General features: G+C 48.1%; 1 protein-coding gene and 1 long non-coding RNA gene across 3 annotated transcripts in view; one reads left to right on the top strand and one right to left on the bottom strand.

Moving 5' to 3' along the window:
• The window catches only part of LOC110299499, a 39,262-nt gene extending 31,690 nt beyond the window's left edge, over positions 1 to 7,572 (top strand). The window contains exon 3 of the long non-coding RNA XR_002378463.1: positions 5,863 to 7,572. This is a non-coding gene — a long non-coding RNA (uncharacterized LOC110299499). The remainder of the gene's footprint in view (positions 1 to 5,862) is intronic.
• Shank2 (SH3 and multiple ankyrin repeat domains 2) overlaps positions 1 to 14,792 on the bottom strand; it is a 449,788-nt gene that overhangs the window by 47,383 nt on the left and 387,613 nt on the right. The window lies entirely within an intron of this gene.

Genomic DNA, 14,792 nt, shown 5'->3' with positions numbered 1-14,792 from the left:
CCAGGGGCTGTCACCAGAGGGTTAAGAGCTGTTCTCAGGAGCTGAGCCACCCCCTCCTGAGAACCTCCTGAAGGCCTGCTGGTGCTTTTTATGGTGGTGATGGCCCAGGCCACTGCATGTAAACCCTTTATCCAGGATACAGGCATAGCATGGGCATGGCGCTGCAGGCTTGTAACAGTGCAATAGAGGTAGAGACGGTGGATCTAGATGTAGGGACTGTGGTGTATATAGATGGAAGGGGAGTAACTCATGGGGCTGGAGGACTGGGGTAGAACTGGCTCAATCCCCTTCCCTTTCTTGGAGCTCCAAGGGACCAGGATTCTAGGGCCATGGTTTAAAAATGCTTGCATCTGGGAGTAACTGAAGGAAGAACTGCCTGGGGCCCAATGGACATCAGTCCTCAGATTCCCCAAGCTTGATGTTTGAGCAGAGATGCTCTAAGTATCTGTGTGTGGTTCAGAAACAGGAGTCAGTGGCTCAGCTCCTGAGGACAACTCTTGACCTGGTGATGGCAGCCCCTGGTCTACGCAGCTGCCCCTCTTGGGGAGTTACAGCATAGACCAGTCTTCCCCCAACTCTCTCTCTCTCTCAATCTCTCTCTCTCTCTCTGTGTGTGTGTGTGTGTGTGTGTGTGTGAGTAGGCTAGAGGTCTTGTTGGTGTTGTCCCTTGGAAGTAGCTTTGAAACAGTCTCTCACTGGCCTGAAACTCACCAACTAGATGAGGCTGGCTGGCTAGTAAGCTCCAGGGATCCACCCATCTGTATCTCTGTTGCACTGTTACAAGCCTGCAGTGCCATGCCCTGTGTTATATGTGGGTACCTAAGATTGGACTCAGGTTCTCATGCTTGCCAAGCAAGCACTTTACTGGGATAATCTCCCCAGCTCTCTAGAGGCCCTGTAAGGAAACACCTTCTCCATGGGCTTCATGCTGGGAGGGTAGGTGAGAGACTTCCATTTGCCAGACTGTTCCCACAGCTGGACCTGCAGAGACCAGGGCCACCCCACACACTCCACCATCTGGCTTGAGTCTAGAAAACTTGGGGCAGGAGCCCAAATAGTGAGTCAATGGTGGGATGGACTGGGGATTAGAGAGCCTCTTACTTGGAACTGAGGTCTGAAGGTGCCCAAGCAAGGTGTCACCTCTGGGTTCCAAAAGGCCTTCCATGGACATGACCAACTGGAATCCACATGGAGAGCCCCCCTGGGGGTGAACACCTTCTTAGGCTGTGTCTTTAAGCCACCTCTATGATGACGTGACCTTCTGTTGACAGGAAATAGAGTGCTTCTGCCATCTATACTAGGACCTGGAGCCCCTGTCTCAGCACCACCACAAAGGGGAGACCTCAGTTGACCTTGGAAGCAAATGTCACCAGGGCCCCTGAGCACCTGTCAGAGTTTCTGCCTGAAAAGTCTCTGGACCAACCAGGAATCAACAGTGATGTCTTAGCCCCAGGAGCCAGGGCTCTGTGCCAGTCTGTTTTGAAAAACTGTGTCTGTATAATAGAAGAAAGGCCAATGCCCAGTGTGAGAGCCAGGCAGGCAGAGGCTGGTAGGTTCTGGAGGAATGGGAGCACATGGGTGTACCTTGGATTGGAATCCCTCATCACACAGCTGGCCACTTTCTACCTGAGAAAGAACAGAATTAGCTCCAGAAACCACTGACTATGCATCTCTGTCCTTGTAACCTGGCCATTGATATCACCCATGGTATTTCATATTTACAACACGCCCTAGGTCTCTGGCCAGACCTCTAGCAATGGCACCCTTGGCACTTCAGCCTTTGCTCATATGGACACTGGGATATATGGAGGTGAGTCCTCATTTATGTAGGTGAGCCAGGTTGCCCTATGTGCTTGCTCTCCTGTAGTGACTGCTTCAGAGGCTAGGACGGAGCTGAGAGTCCAGGCCTCTGGGCCTCAGCTTCCTCCCCAGAGCTGGCAAATAATAATGTCAACCCCTCAAGAGTGCTGGGATAATGAGACAGGGGGACACAGGATCCCTGGGCATGGAACCTGCCATGCTATTGAGTTTGTTCATACCAAGTCTGTGTCCACAAGAGCTCCTGGTGACACCACAGGGGTGATACCTGCTGAATCTGCACAATCCAGTCCTGCTCTGATACCTACTGCAGAGTTCCCAAGACCCTTCAGGTTCAAAGGGCTTGGGCCTATAGGCTCTCATAGCTTACAAATCCCCCACTATCCTTCTTTACAAGACTTGAGACGACACTCCCCATGTGATGACAGGAACAGCACCTGGCAATGCCCATGACAAAGCCCAGGGTTTGCATGTCCCCTCTGGGTGCCACGAACCCATGAGCTTCCCCGGCCCTGCTTCAGAGTTCTTGCTGTGGCTGTGAAGGTTGTCTAGGTCCAAACGGAGACTCACTTGAACCAAACCCCAGCGGCAAATGCTAAATCTGCGAGAGACTGGGGAATGCTCACTTCTTGTTCCTGGTGCCAAGGGCTATTGCAGCCTCCCAGAGCTACAGTCTTGCACACATCAGTGAGCAGTGTGCTCAGCAGCTGCGTACCCTGTCTTGGGCAGATGGAGAATTACAGATTCTTGACACCAAAGGTTATTGCTTTTGAAATAACTTGTGTATCCTTCTGAGTCTCTGCCTCCCTGTCCACACCTGTAGTTTACTGCATCTTTAAGGTTCTATGGTGGGACTTCACTTCTAATTAAACAAGTCTCTGCTGTCATTTAGGCTGGCCTGGACATCCATGGCTAAATCCCAGGCTGGTCATGATTGATGGCGTCTCTAGGCGGCTGAGTAGGAGTGGGTAGGAGACTCCAACATTTTGATTTTATGGAGGGCCTTCCCCTAAAACATCTTATAAACAGACTACATAGGAAAATACCTTGGGTGTTGGTTCCATGCCAAGAAGTGGGGACAAAGAAGAATCTTATTTTTGGTCATAGAATCATTGTCTCCCACCCAGATGCGCAGCCTTGTTCTGTAGGCCTTCCTTATGGACCAGACCCTGGGGCTGGAGAGGTGGCTTAGTAGTGAGAGCACACTCTTCTTCTAGAGGACCAGAGTTTGCTTCCCAGGATCTTGATCAAGTGGCTCACAACCACTTGTAACTCCAGCTCTAGGGGTTCTGATGCCTCCACTTACATGGACATAAACAGTCACACATGTGCATGCACACACATACACAAACACTACCACTACCATCAAAGTAAAATATAATTAGATACATATTACAAAAAAAAGAACTAGACCCTTTTACTTCCTGCCCTTCATACTGAGGTTTTCCGACTCTGTGAAGTCCTTGCTAAACCCCTGTCTGCCAGCTGGGCTGAGTCAGACCCTTGGAGGTCCCTGGAAGTGTGCTCTGCTGGTCTGTGCAGCAGCTGGGTAGCCTAGGCTTACCCCAGGTGTGGTCTTATAGTGTGGGGTCCATTATTTCATTGCTGCCCCTGAGGTTCTGCCAACTCTGGAATGTTCTGGGCACAATCTTGTATATCTATTCCTGTGCTTGCCCAGGTAGGATGGAGAGTTTGCCTACATACCCGAGGCCCATCACAGGCATGGTTAATTGTTTCTCATCACTATGAATAGAACAGTAGGGGGAGGGGGGCTTATCTAGCTCACAGCTTTGAAAGCATCAGTCAATACACGTGGCCTGTGGTACTTTAGAGCTTAAGATGTTGGAAGCCTAGCTGTGTGGGATCTTGTTCTGAGGGCACCCTTCCCTTAATTTTAGGTAGAGCAGGCCTCTCCTTAACGATGCTAATATTGTTAACAATTAACAATCGATCTCTTCCAGCACAAGCCTTGGCTGTGACATTGAGTTTCCAGCTCTTCTTTCTCTTTACATTATATTTTGTGTTTCTTTTTGCCTAATCTGCCTTTTTTCTCACCATAGACCCGCGCAAGTGTTATCAGTAACAACCATATTATGCATTCAATGACACATTATTGTGAAATTTCCTCTTCCAAAGAAAGTAGTCCATTGCTTTAGAAGCTAGCCTCAAGCAAGTTCTTAGGACAAGGGTGGAAAACAGTCACATTCTTTGCCCAGACCTCACACAAATAGCTTCTAACTCAGCCTCTTCCTGCCTGAGAGCCCAGTCTGTATTTCTCTCATGGCTGCCACCTTCTGGAGTGGTGTCTCCCACCTATGCGTATGCATGCCAGATGCTTGGAGCACCCCTTTCTTACTCCTGGGACTGCTCTGCCCCAGACAGGGGACTTTCTTTTGGAGACTGTCCCTTCTTGTTCTCCTCCCCCTTCCCTGCTCTCAGGTAGCATCTCTGGTGGGAGTATCTGGGACTGTGTAGAGGCTGGCTGACAGCCTGTGCTCTGCCAGGGTCTGCACATCTGATGTTCCCAGATGTTCAAGAACAGAAGTTGAGGTACAGTTCCCTCTGTTCCCATGATCAGGCCTCTGGGGCAGCTGGCTGGTACCTGGGCTGCAACCTCATTTTAGGGTCACAGCATTCTGTGGTGCTTGAAAAGTGTCTCCCAGATGAGTGTACCTGAACCTCAGCTACCTGAAAGATGAAGATAGGGGATTGCAAATTCAAGGTCATCTCACAACAAAAACCAAAAACATGCCAAACCAAAAACAACAACAACACACTCAAAATAACAACCTCAGAAATGGGCACTCATGGGCCTTGGACCTGTGACAGTTCATTGTTGATGTAATGGAATTAAGTCAAAGTAAGTTAGGGAAGACAACCTCACTAATCTCATTTCTGGTGACCATTAGACTCCAGATGAGGCTCAGGCTCACGCTATAATACCTGCCTGTGACAGGCTCTCCATCTTATGGATAATAACAAGCTACTGTTTGTGAATCTCGACTCAACTATGGACTCTGTAGATGACAGTATCTTGCTACAATCTCAGAAAGATTGATGTGCCTGGTATACTCTCACTCAATTCTACAATAACATTTGTCCTCTTGTGGATGTCCATAGGAATGGGGCTACGGGCTGTGGATGTAGCTCAATGGTAAAGCAGTTGCCCAGTATACACAAGGCCCAGGGTGGGAGATGGAGGCTGTTGCTCCTCTCCTCCAAGGAGATGGGACATCAGCTATCAAGGGTGGCCTCAATGACTTGGTCAAATGATCTTTGCCTTCTGCTGTGCTCTGGCTATCAAGGCAGCACAGTAAGGCAGGCAGGAGCTGTTGCTCCTCGCTCTGGATCTGAAGGTTGAACAGGATGTAACCTGTCAATGCTAGTGGCCAGAGAGTCTTGGTACCTTTGTCCCTGAGCCGTGGCTCCTTCACTGGGAATCCTCAGGGGAAGAGGGAGCACTTCTGCTTTGGAGGTCTTTCTGGAATTCCCCAGGAAGCTGTGGCTCTGGGCGGTGGCAGTTGTCCAGGGAGAGTCAACACCAGCACAGGCAGGCCACAGAATCTGCAGCCTGCATGTTACTGTCAAGATGTGATGGTTCACCTTTAACTGCGTCTTGACTTAGCCTAGGATCGCCTAGAGCAGCGGTTCTCAATCTGTGGTTTGTGATCCCTGATTTTGGTAGTCAATCGACCCTTGCACAGGGGTCACATATCAGATATCTTGCAGTCAGATATTTACATAGCAGCAAAATTACAGTCATAAGGTAGCAATGAAAATAACTTTATGGTTGGGGGTCACCACAACATGAGACACTTTATTAAAGGATGGCAGCCTCAGGAAGGTTGAGAACCCTGATTTAGAGAGTCTTGAGGGATTGTCTAGATCAGCCTGCCTTGCATGTCTGCGGAGATTCTCCTAATTGTTGGACTGGGAAGGCCCAGTCACTGTGGGCAGCACCATTTCTTAGGCAGGGCCCTGATGAAGGAGGAGAAGGCAAGCAAGCCTGTCTGCCTGCACTGAGTTCTCTCTGTTTCACTACAGATGTGCTGTGAATGAAGGCTTTACCCTCCTGCCATCGTGACGTCTCTGCTGTGACAGACTGCAACCAGGAGGTGTGAGCCAGATAAGCCCTCTCTCCTCCAACATGCTTTCGTCCGATTTGTTTAAATCCCAGAAACAGAAATGAAGCTAGGACACATGACAAGGCCTCTCAGAGCAGCTGAGGAGACACAGAGAACTGAGCCCCTTCGTTCAAACAGCTCTGGCACAAATATTGACCAGTGTCTGAGGGGTGCTCAGGAGGCATGCTCAAGACTGACCTGACAACAGGTCCACAAGCCCCCAGATATCCTTAAATCACACTGCAAACAGCCCTGAGGATGAGGACATGGGATGGCTTCTGTCACTGGCTCTCATGCCCATCCTTAGCTTGGGTCCTTGGGCAAAAACTCCTCTTGCTTGGGGGTGGGCAGTCATCCCTAGGGCAATAGCAACAGACATAGACACTGAGGGCTTTAGTTCGCTCATGGTCAACAGCTCATGGGGGTTGTGACTAGCTGGTCCCTCAGTTACAACTGCAGTGGACTGACTGGTGTGTCTGGAGCTCTGACAGCCCTGTTCTTTAAGCATGGACCGACAGGAACCCAGGTGAGTCCATCTGAAGCAGATGGGGGTGGGGTGCAAATGATCCCAAGAGACAGTCCCCTGACCAAACCTGTGCTGGTCACCTTCCCATCCCACAATCCTTCTTCTGGTACAGACACAGTTTTGTTTGAAGAGGGTGGGTGAACCAACACTTGCTAGGTGACCAACCAAGCAAGACTGCACAGAGGGCTTCTGGGAGGAGGTAGCAAGCTGAAAAAGGAGGGGCTAGATTGCTTGCCAGGGCACAACCATCAGGACCACAAGCTGACACTAAAAAGCAAGCAGCAGCTGGCCTTTCCGGAGGCAGGGACATGACAGAGCACAGGCATTTCGAATGTAGGCCAAATTCTGGAGGCACCCTCCCAAAGAGTTCACACAACCCCGAGGTATCACCAGGCTCCCATCTCCCCTCTTGCAGCAAGTTCAGACTGTGGCCAAGCATCCAGCCCATGGAGATTTATGGCTCCATTTGGTGTCTCTGTGTTCCACCTTATCGCAAACCACTTATTGAGTGCTCCAGCTCAGACAACAGCAAAGAATTAATCCCCTCTCTAAGGGATGAGACGCCTCATTTCCGAGGCTCTGATCTGTGGGCTTTCATCTTCGAAGGCCATTTGTCACCTCCCACCCACACCTGCACAGTGAAGGCTGGCTAGAGACAAGCCACAGGCTACTTAAGGCAGTCACAAGGACTTATAGCTTGTTAGTTAGACCCACAGCCTATGGCCTGGGTATGGGGCCCCAGGCTAGCAACCCCACTCTGGAGGGCTAAGGCAGTAGCATGAATCCAGCCTGCACTATATAGCAAGACCCTGCCTAAGAAACCAAGCGAACAGGGTTGGAGGTTAAGCACTTGCTCTTGCAGAGGACCCAGGTTCAGTTTCTAGCAGCCCACCTTAGACAGTTCTGAGGGACCCAACACCCACTTCTGACCTTCAAGGGCACACAGAGAGACAAGCAGGTGCACACATAGACGAGGAGGCACATGCACATTCAATAATAAATAAAATATTTAAAAAGCGAGCAAGCAAGCAAACAAACCTAACAGAAGTCTGTGGCCTGAAGATCTGTTCTTATGCAGCTTTCTAAAACATTCTAGAATCATCTGTCTTTTGTGTCCTTTGTTTGGGAGATGGATCTTGCCATGTACCTCTAAGTGAGAACTTAGAAGTTGGAAGTGAGAACAGTTCATTTTAACTAAGACTTTTATGTGTATGGAGGGGGGCATTTTGGATTTGTGGACAAATTGCTGAGGAAGAGTCAAGCCCCCACCTCTGGCTCCCCTCTCACTCCAAGGAGTCTTATATTGCTAATGTCTTTTCCTAATGTGGGACACATGTGGCTTTTAAGAAACTAACAGGGAAACATTTTATTTACCAAGTATCAATTCACAACATGGTTCAGTCTGGGTGCTCAGCCTCTGGGCTGCAGCAAAGGTCCCATGTCCCATGTCCACCATCACACTACCACAGGTATGCTGTCACCCTGGCCACATGTCCTCTACCTCACCCACCATCACTGACTCCTGCATGTCTCCACCATTTTGCCTTCTCCAGAGTGCCACAGAGCTGGAATCACACTGCATGCTGCCTTTCCAGTCTCCCTTCCTTTGCTTGGCCATATTCGCAGTTTTTCTGTCTTCTGTGGCTCCACAGCTCATTTCACATTGCTGCCCACTGATTCTCCACTGTCTGGAGATGTGGCCTGTCCGCCCAATCCCCACAGGACTTGATGCTTGCATCTGGCTTTGGGCATTTCTGAACAGAGCTGCTGTATGCATCCAGACAGCTTGGTCTTAATTTTCCAAAGCCATGGCAACCTGTGTCTTGACATCACTGCTGTGACTTGGGCCCTGGTGGCTTCCGTGCTTCACATGCTCACACTCACTGCACAGTAGTGCTGCATGGAAGGGCTTCTCTGCTCATTCACATGTACATCAGCTTCTGGAGCGCAGTCTAGAAGCTTGTCCTATTCTAGGTGCCAGAGTCCAAGCCATCACCTGGCCGCAGGAGGATATAAATTAGGCATAAAGACGGTAAGTAGACATAACATACAGTGAGTTCCCAAGGAGAGTGCAAGCCCAGGCTGCTCACCCAGAAATCTAAAAGGAGGACTAAGATGACAGAGCTTTCCCAAGTCATCATCTTTCTTTCTTTTAAAAAAAGATTACCATCCCCCTATGTCTTTGTGTGTATGCATGTGGGTATAGTCCCTTCAGGGCTCAGAAGGGGGCGTCTAACCCCTGGAACTAGAAGTATGGGTGGCTGTGAGCCACCTGAGGTGTATACTGTTGAAGAGAAGCAAGAGAAGCAAGCACTCTCATTGGCTGAGCTATTTCTCCAACTCTTTACCTTCCACCCCTTTATAGAAGTTTCCAGAATCATGCTTTGGAGAAGTAGTGAGAGAAAGAGCTATGATGAGGTAGGAGGCCCTGGAACATCGCATGGTTAGCTTTGCTGCTGAAGCTGAGAGGTGAATGTGGGATGGTAGCCTGGGGAGGCTGGCAGGGCAGGAGGGTGGCAGTGAAGTATGGCGGGCAGGGATAGGGCTGCAGTGCTCTGGGTTCCAGGAGTGGCTCTCTAGCATTCTGGAGCTCCCAAGGCAGCAGGGGCCACCCTTGACCCCATGGTCAGGTTCTATGCTGCCATAGTTCCCAGACGACCGATCTGGGGCCTGAGTCACTGCTGCTGTTTGGACATGCTCCCCTTTAAAAGGACAGCCTTTGGCAAATGTATTAAGCAGCAGTTGAGCATAAATGCCACCAGGAGCTCCACCATCCATCTTTTCAGCACACAAATGCCACCAGGAGCTGGGGGAGGAGGGGAAACTGCAGAAGGGGCCCTAGGCCCACTCTCCCCAGCTGGCACACGGCAAGGTGCCAGTGATCCACCCAGGAGGCCTGGCTCTCCTGAGGATTCTGAAAGAGATACGTCTTATTCACCCAGGTCCCCAGGCTGCAGGCTTACTGGGACTCACTCAGCACCCACCCTCCAGGAAGGTGGTGCCCTCAGGCAGCACCTGCCCATGTGGAAGCAGCAAGTTAGGAGTTCATCAACTTGGTAACACATGATGGTAGTAACATCTGTAGGGGTGCTCAAAGAGAAGGAGGAGTTGGCTTCCTCCCTGGTTAGAACCAGCCTGCCCAGGTTCATATTCCAAGTTTGCTACACCTCAGCGGGGCAGTCTTAGACAGAGTTACTTTCTCCATGCCACAGTCTCTGCATTTGTCACACAGGGACATGATCCATGTCCCCACCACCACCAAAAGCTAGGTATCTGAAGCTTTGCAGGGAGGTAGAACTCAGCATACACCTGGACCCTGCCTCTTCATGGTCTGAGGTTCTGCACAGCTATGTTCTATGCTCAGTACCATGTAAGCCCACTCAACATAGGCTGTGCACTGCTATCCCTTGTGGGTGGTATACAGGGGTGACACAATGAGCTCTGGGGGTGACCCAGGCTCAGGGGGTGGCCCAGGCTCAGGTCATGCCAGGGAAGCAGGTTGCACAGTGGGGATGGAGACCAATGCCCAAGCCCTGTATCCAACACACAGCCCACAGGTGAATGTATTACATGACCAACTGCCAATGGGCTCTGAACTCAGGCAACACACCCGCCTCTTTAAAGGCTCTCATCTAACAGGCTGGTTTTAGAATAGTTTTAGGTATACAGAAAAATCATGGAGGAAGTCCAGACCTCCCATGTGCCATGGTTTGAAAGTGAAATGTTGCCCACTGGCTCAGGTGTTTGGATGCTTGGCCTCCAACTGGAGGTGTTGTTCTGGAAAGTTCTAGAACCTTTAGGAGGTAGAGCCTAGCTGGAGGATGTATGTGGCTTGGAGTGGGCCTTGAGGTTTTATACCCCACTTCTTGTCCAGTTTCTCCTTCCAGACTGTGGACACAACATGACTGCTCCTCCTGCCTTCCCTGTCCTGATGGACTGTATTCCCCCAAGCTGTGAGCCAGAATAAGCCACTCTTCCCTTAAATTGCTTTTGTTAGGTATGTTGTCATGGCAACAAGAAAAAAATACACCAAGACACATCGCTTTCTCTCTTCAGCGTGGAAAGTAGCAGAGTAGTGCACGCTCCTGTACTTTGCCCTTTCCCCTTGAAGCCCTTGATGTTAGCTATCACCTTCCTGAAGGTGGCACGGTACAGCTCTCCCCTGCAAGGGGCTTCCTGGAAACTTGCCCTCTGGGAAGTTGGGGCAGCTCAGGGTTTGCATCCACGTAGGCAGAGGTGGAAGACATGGTCCCGGGGTGCACAGTGGTCAGAGGACATGGGCACGTTGTGTTCCTGTAGCAATGGCACTGTTGCCTTCTTCAGGGTATGTGTGCCTACATGACTTCCTGTCTAGCCCAGCAACTCTGCACAAATTGGTGAAGCTGACTCTGATAATAAGCAAGGGCTTAAAAACCATATTTCCTTCTCTTTTCCCACCTTGGGCCTACGTGTAGAGTGGACCAAAATCCACAGTCTCATAGGCCCCAAGCAAACTGTAATTTAATATCAGAGCACTTCATGGCCATCAATAGAAATTTAAAGATATGTCTACAGTATTTCCAAAAAACAATAAGCAGGGATAAATCTGACAAAAGTTGCAAAATTTAGACACCAAATCCAAGAAGGCATGGCTGAGAGGAGTGGATGGGACCCAGGAGTGAGAGCACCTCTGTCCCCCAAGGTGCAGAAGGCGGTTCAAAGCTGTCTAGTTATAGTGTGGTCATATCCAGACAGATTACAGAGTGAATATGTTTACAATTAAAGGGCCACATGATTTTGGTTTAAAAAAATTGACAAGCTGATCATAAAATTCATATTGAAATGAAAAAAAGTACAACTAGACACAGTAAATGCTTGAAAGAACAGAGATGCTGGGCTACCCCAACCTAGTCCAGGACCATGTTACAAAGATTCGGCGACCATGGGTAGGGAGGTGGAGAAGACCTTAAAGGAGCTGGGGGAGGGGAAAACATGATCAAAATATATTGTAGGGAAGTTTTTCTTTTCAATAAAAAACATCAAAATGAAACAAAAACAGAAGGCCAAAATGATCAAGGATGTCCTGTGAGATAGACAGATGGATGGATAGACAGATGGAGGAATGGATGTATGGGGGACTAAAGCAGAGAAGAGAAAGACATCCTTGCACACAAGTGTGAGCAACCCTGACAAAGCACACAGTGGGCTGACCTTCAGGATGGCCCACCCTCACTCCACTGCTACTAATTTGCATTTTTCTTGAGCACCAACTTCCTGTTTCATCATTTCCCACTGAGATGCTTATTTGTTCATTTTTACACATTTGTGTGGTGTGCTGGGTATGTATGCATGGGGGAGCCCAAGCCTGATGTCAGTGGTGATGTCATTGTTTTTTCTGCCCTTTCACAGAGCTGGCCCTTCACCATTATAAAATGACCTTTATCCTATCAGTTTGTGCCCTCTACTCTGGAGTCCACCTTCATGATAATATAGATAATTTTCTTTGGAGTAATGTCAATGTGGTATATAATTTCTCACCTTCTGAATATACTTGTGTCTTTATAATTAAAATACTTTGAGGACAAGTGTTTAACCTCAAAACCCTGCCTTTGAGTTGGGTATTTGTGTCATTTATATTTAGTGTAACTATTGATCTGAATAGTTTTTGTTTTGTTTTGTTTTGTTTTGTTTTGTTTTGTTTTGTTTTGTGGGATGCTGAGGATCAAACCCAGGATTTTTGTGTACCTTGCTACTGAGCCATGCTCCTGCCCCCTGATTGCTTTATATTTTTCTCATGTATATTTTGTGTCCCGATCCTCTATTCTTATACTTTTTGATTTTTGAAAAAGATTCTAGCTATATAGCTAGGGCAGCCTTCAATTTAGCCATCCTTCTGCTACAGCTATTTGAGTGCTAGATACCAGAAAACCAGCTCACCAGGATAAAACCTTCTTATGATCCATCTTGTTTCAGCCTGTGAACTCCAGTGTTTGTTATTTTAGCTGTTGTCATTCACTTCCAACATCTGCACTGCCCTCTGTTAATGTTTTCCTGATGCCCTGATACATCACATGGGATCTGAATGGGCACAGTTCTTCCTCTTTCAGTCTTCATTACTGTATAATCACCTTTCCATATCCTTGTCTTATCATCCCAGATACTGTGTACAGTGTATATGGCCGTAATCCCAACTCCCAGGAAGCTGAGGCAGAAGGATTACAAATTGGAGGCTAACCTGAGCTATACAGTCAGCTTTTGCCTCAAAAAGGTCAAAATCAATAAGTGAATTAATAAATCTAGTGGACATTTGAACAGGTTTAAATTTCATTTTCATTACATTTTATTTGTATATATGTGCATTTAATGTGTGTGTGTGTGTAGATGGAGGTGGTTCTCTCCATTTACCATAGGGGTTCCAGGGATTGAGGTCATATCATTAGGCTGAGCGGAAGGTGCCTCACCCACTGAGCCACCTCGTCTGCCTTGAAGAGATTTAAACAACCAGAAAATATTTCCTGCATTTGTCCCTGCATGGGTTTCCATGTACAGTTGTTTCTTGTTACCCAGGAGATGCCCAATATTATGGTCTTCTGGGATGAATTGACCAAGCTCTTTGTGTTTGTGCCATGTCTCTTTATTTTACTCTCTTTTTATAAAATGTCATTTTCCTTATCACAATGGAAAGCTGTCTCTCCACTTCCTGCTCCCTGTGTCCTTTCCTGCCATACATCCACCCTTGGCCTGACTCTTCTCTTTTGTATATAAAATGCTCTTTAGAAAAATTATTTTTAGTTAGTGTATATGTGTGTGCCTGTGTGTGGTTTTGTGTCCTTCAGTGCCTGTGGAGGCCAGAAGAGGGCATCAGATCTCCAAGAGCTGGGGTCCTGGGTAGCTGTGAGCCACTGGGCAAATGGCAGCGTGGGTTCTGGGAACTGAACTCAGAAGCTGCAAGAGCAGCACACACTTAGCCGCTGAGCCCCCTCACCACCTCAAGGTGCTTTTTCATCTGGAGTAATTAGGAAGCTGGGTGCTCTGGTGTTTCTGTAGTTTTCCTTCTCTTAAACATGTCCTGAGTTTGGGGATCACAGGCTGCTTGAATCTGTGAATTCACAGTTTACTTCAAGTTGGGAAATTTCACATAATTATTTCTTCAACTCTGTGTTCTGACTTCCACACATCAGTTCCTCCTCTCTCAAGACTCTGCTGGCATCTGTCAGGCTTCCAGGGTCCCATGGATCAGAGGACCATTCTTCAAAGGGAGGGGGAGCTATGGGGGGAGGCTACAGCAAATCTCCCTCTGCTTTGTTTAAGATGGCTTCTTTCACACAGCTGCCACATCCATCATTTTTCTTCCAAATGTCCCATCCTCTTGTAAGCCTGTCTTGGGCATTTTATTTATTTTTATTGAATGTGCATGAGTGTTTGCTGCATGTGTTTAGGTATACCACATGTATGCAGTACCCATGGAGTCTAGAAGAGGACATTGGATCCCCTGGAACTGGAGTTCCAGAGGGTTGTGAGCCACCATGAAGGTGCTGGAAACTGAATGCGGTCCTCTGGAAGAGCAGCTGGTGCCTGTACCTGCTGAGCCATCTCTCCAGTGCCTAATCCTGAGTATTCTTTACCTCAGAGAGTACAGTTTCCATCTCTGGAATTCTGACTTGATTAAATTTCAATTATGACAAAATACACAAAATATTTCAAGATTTACATTTCTCTGAATTTTCCGTTTTTTTTTTTTTTTTGAGAATCTAGACAACCTTTTCTTGTTTTCTTTTTCTTCCTTCCTTCCGACAAGGTCTCGCTATATAGATTAGTCTAGCCTAGAACTCCCTATGTAGACTAGGCTGGCCAGGAACTCACAGAGATCCATCTGCCTCTGCCTCTTGTTCTAAGATTAAAGGCATGGCCTATCATATTGGGCAACTTCTTCCTTTTCACCGTCTAGGCTGTTTTTCACCGTCTAGGCTGTTCTTAAATTTTCTACATAGCTGAGGATGGCCTTGAACTTCATGCTGGAATTACAAGTGTGCTCACCATGCAGTTTATGCTGTGATACACACTAGATTCGGGGCTTCATCTGTTAGGCAAGCTTGAGGCCTCTTTTTACTTGTTTTTTTACAAAACTTTTTATTTTGAGACAGGGTCTCCCTAAGCTGCCCAGGCTGGTCTTGAACTTGCAAAGCCCCTGCTATAGCTTCACTGGTACTCAGGATTACAGGACTGTGGCACCAGGGCTGGCTTTACCTAACTCTTTGGCTATGTGGAATATAATTACAATGACTATTTCAAAGCCTCTGTATGCAATTTGGACATCTGTGTAGATTGAAGTTGCTTGTGGTTAA

This window comes from Mus caroli, chromosome 7 (assembly GCF_900094665.2).
Source record: "Mus caroli chromosome 7, CAROLI_EIJ_v1.1, whole genome shotgun sequence".
Taxonomy (NCBI): domain Eukaryota; kingdom Metazoa; phylum Chordata; class Mammalia; order Rodentia; family Muridae; genus Mus; species Mus caroli.
The sequence above is the reverse complement of the archived record's forward strand: the minus strand, read 5'-3'. Positions and strand labels throughout refer to the sequence as shown.